General features: G+C 41.5%; 1 protein-coding gene across 2 annotated transcripts in view; it reads left to right on the forward strand.

Moving 5' to 3' along the window:
* The window catches only part of si:ch73-366l1.5 (FILIA-N KH-like domain-containing protein), a 16,636-nt gene that overhangs the window by 506 nt on the left and 11,964 nt on the right, over window positions 1–4,166 (forward strand). The gene's annotated exons all lie outside the window — the stretch shown is intronic.

Genomic DNA, 4,166 nt, shown 5'->3' on the forward strand with positions numbered 1-4,166 from the left:
TTTATAACCTTTATTTATAACCTTCATAATTTTTGTTTACAACCTTTGTTTACAACCTTTGTTTATAACCTTTGTTTATAACCTTTATTTATAACCTTCATAATTTTTGTTTACAACCTTTATTTATAACCTTTATTTATAAGCTGTTTCTTGGTTCACAAATTATCTCAAGAATTGGATACAATGTATTAAATACGATAATTTATGTTTTGAAGTTGCAACAGTTCATAAGGGGGTACCACAGGGTTCTATATTAGGTCCACTTCTATTCGTAATTTATATAAATGAATTGGAACAAAATGTGTCTGATGCTAATTTGCATTTTTATGCAGATAAGTTATTTATTGCACTGGATCCACTCCTACTCAGGTTATTGAACTATTACAAAAAGTATTTGCTGCTATCTCTTTATTAAATTTAAAACTTCTCCTTAATACTGATAAAACTAAATTGATGTACTTTTCCAGATCCAGAGGTCCACAAAAGATCTCCTGTGCTCTCTTGCAGTGGACATGAAATAGAGTTGGTTCACACATACAGTATTTGGGCATTGTGATTGATGGGTCCCTCAAACCCCATGTGGAAATTCTTGTGAAAAGGCTAAAATTAAAGCTGGGCTTGTATTTTCTAAATAAGTTGTGTTTTTCATATACTGCTAAAAAGTGGCTTGTCTCTGCAACTTTTATGTCTGTGTTGGACTATGGAGATCTGTTGTACGATTGCTTCCTCACAATGTCTTAAGATGCTTGACTCTGTCTGCCACTCTGCTCTGAGGTTCATTACAAACTGCAACATGTCAACACATCGTTGTGATTTGTCCTCACCATGAGTGGCATGGCCTGGTCTGGCTGCTCGAAGGAACTCCTATTGGTTAACTTTTATTTACAAGACACTGCTTGGACTCCGGGCAGCACGGTGGCGCAACTGGTAGAGCTGCTGCCTCTCAGCGAGCAGGTCCTTGGTTCAAACCCCGGTCCAGGTGCCTTCTGGGTGGAGTTTACATGTTCTCTCCGTGCATGCATGGGTTTTCTCCGGGTACTCCAGTTTCCTCCCACAGACTAAAAACATGCATGTTAGGCTGATTGGTAACTCTAAATTGTCCCTAGGTGTGAGTGAGAGAGTGAATGGTTGTTTGTCTCGTTTGTCTCTATGTGTCCCTGTGATGGACTTGCGACCCGTCCAGGGTGTACCCCGCCCCTCGCACAGTGATTGCTGGACATGGGCACCAGCGACCCCCGTGACCCAAAATGGAATAAACGGGTAAAGATAATGGATGGATGGATGGATGGATGCTTGGACTCCTGCTGGGCTTATATTTGTACTGCAATTGCACTGAGAAATGTTGACTCATACTTTTCGCTCACACGATTTGCTGCTTCTTTCTGTCTCTTTTGCTCGGACTGAATTGGGTAAGAAGGCTTTCGTTCACGCTGCTCAATCTTTTTGGAACTTGCTACAAGAACCTCTGAGATTGACTGAATTCGTCTCATTCAGTGCTTTTTACATCCAAACTAAAAGTTACTGAGGCCAGTTCAATGACACGTACCTGTTTTTATAGCTAGATTGTTTTATAGTATCTGTTTTTGACATTTTCTTTTAACTGTAATTTTTGTGTTGTATTTGTTGCTGCCTCTTGGCCAAATACAAACTTTATTTATAACCTTTATTTATCCAGGTTAGTTAGTCTCATTGAGCCACGAGAGTGGTAGCGCATCTAGGGTGAGCCTGTGATCGGAAGATCGCTGGTTCAACTCCCCGTACCGACAACAGCAAAATGTAGGTGGGATAGGTGAAGCACCCACACCTGCCTCCGCCCTCATTTGCCCCACTCTGGGCCCTTGAGCAAGGCCCTTAACCTCTACCATCTGCTCCTCCGGGTGCCCTAGATGGAGCTCTCTGCTCCACACAGAGGGCTGTGGTAGCTCGGTGGTCTTTGGTTGTGTCAGGAAGGACATCTGGAGTAAAAATAATTGCCATGTCTTTGTGTGATACACTTAAAAAGGGGAAGAAAAGTAATAAACGACACAGACACTGTGTTTCCCTCACTTACAGTATGTAGAATGTAGTAAATTAACATAAAACACAATTCTCATAACCTTTAACAAAGAAATCATAACAATCCATTTTAACCAAATGTCACCTTTAACCTTTTGGAGAAACACTTTCATAACATTTGACCTCTTACTCTGAATTACCTGGTCAGTTACAACCAATATTTATTAAATGATCTTTCACAACAGAATTAGTGTTTTTAACTTTTGATCAGTCAATGAGTTACTTCACACTTTGAGCTCTTCTACACATGAGCTACTTCGTACTGGTCTATGACCATTAAAGGATTTACATCCCAGTTCCAGTGAAACAGGAATTAATATTAACAGCTTCAGTGAATAAAAGCAATAATAAACAAAACACGCGCACCAGTTCACATACAAACATAGCTGGTTAATGCCAAACACGTGACAGAAGTTCAGCTAATCATAAGAGCTGCGCATGCGGTTCTGCAGCTAAAAAGCTAGCGAATACACGTGCACGTCATCGACACAAATAAAACAAAGAACATTATTAATCAGTAAAACTGAGTTAGATATTAGCAAAGTAGTACAACATATAATCATACATTCTGATCAAATAATTACCTTAAAACGAGGAAGAAAAGTGAGAAACGACCGTGCGCGCCCCCTGCTGGACATATGAGGCATTACCCATCCAGCACAGAGCAATGATCAGCAGCAGTCCGAAGCAGCTGATCACAGAGCAGTTCTCGTGTTCTCTGTGGTGAACCCTGACCTGAGGGAGCAGTCGAAAGAAGAGAACAGTCTCATTGAGCCTCGAGGACTCATTTACAAGAGAGAGCTGTTTTAAACAAAGAACAGAAGAGGTACAGACATTAATTTAACAGACAGCCATAAAACACATACAATGAAAAAGTAAATAAAATTAATTGTATACCTGGATTATTGAGCAGGGACTTGGTTTTTAAATAAAATTAAGTTTTGTTGGAAAAACACTGAAGCGGAATTCGGACTGAATCCATCCAAGATGGCCGCCACAGCTAGGTGACCTTAGGCAATGCAGTAGTTTTTAAATCAGTTTTACAGGTACTGAAGTAAAACCTGGTGTGGTGGTAGCTGAGCATCACCCTGAACACACACTGAGCTCTAACTGATGGAGTTAACTCTGTTAGCAAAATGTCTGGTGAGCCACTGGATGGTTTCCTGGAACTTTCAGGAAGTGGTCGTTGAAGGTTCTGTATGCTGCTGGTGGAGATCCAGTTTTTCTGGAGGACCTGCAGCTGTCGGGTCTCTGGGTTCTGACTCTGAGCCTCCACTGCACAGCTCTCTGTTCCCACGTGCACGCTCCTTGCACATGCACGCACAGTCAGGCTGCCATACAGTTGGTCCATAAAGAACGATTGTGCAGCTGAAACATTGAGACCGTTGTTGCTCAGTGTGTGTGTGTTTCTGATATCAGAAGCTCTTTTGTTTTCTGGACAGAATCAAAAGTTCTGCTTCGACCCATGTGCTGCAGAACCTTTCAGCTGGTCAGACATGTTCTGACCCGATTCTCCAACCTGAACTGGCTGGAGGAGGAGGAGCAGCAGCAAGAGCAGCAGCAGGAGGAGGAGCAGGGGGAGAAGGGAGATTTCACGTCACAATAAATAAATTCAAAAGGAAAAGTTCAAACGTTTGTTGAAACAACTGAACCAGTTCAACCGTCACTCTGAAGGTCATCAATTGGACTTTGTTCTGCTCCAGAACCAGAAACAGGAAAACAAAAGTTTAAATCAGGGTTTTGGATTTTTGGTTCTGAAGATTTGAAGGTTTGTGCTCCAACAAAGTGGCCATCAGCCGGAGACTCGGACATTTTAAAGTTTAAATGTAGAAAATCAGAACTGAACTTCAAAGAAAGTTTAATTTGAATTAAAATCCAAAATTATTAGAAGTTCTGCTAAAACTGAAAGAGCCGGCAGAACTCTTAGACCACAGAAACATCTGAAGCAGGACTGGATCAGGACTTTTGCACTGTCCACATGAAGATTCAGTTTCTCCACAAAGCTTTAAAGGACAAGATGTGGGACAGAACCCAGATTAAGATGTGGGACAGAACCCGGATCAAGATGTGGGACAGAACCTGGATCAAGATGTGGGACAGAACCTGGATCA

The sequence above is a fragment of the Nematolebias whitei genome, chromosome 15 (genome assembly GCF_014905685.2).
Source record: "Nematolebias whitei isolate Nwh7 chromosome 15, NemWhi1, whole genome shotgun sequence".
Lineage (NCBI taxonomy): Eukaryota > Metazoa > Chordata > Actinopteri > Cyprinodontiformes > Rivulidae > Nematolebias > Nematolebias whitei.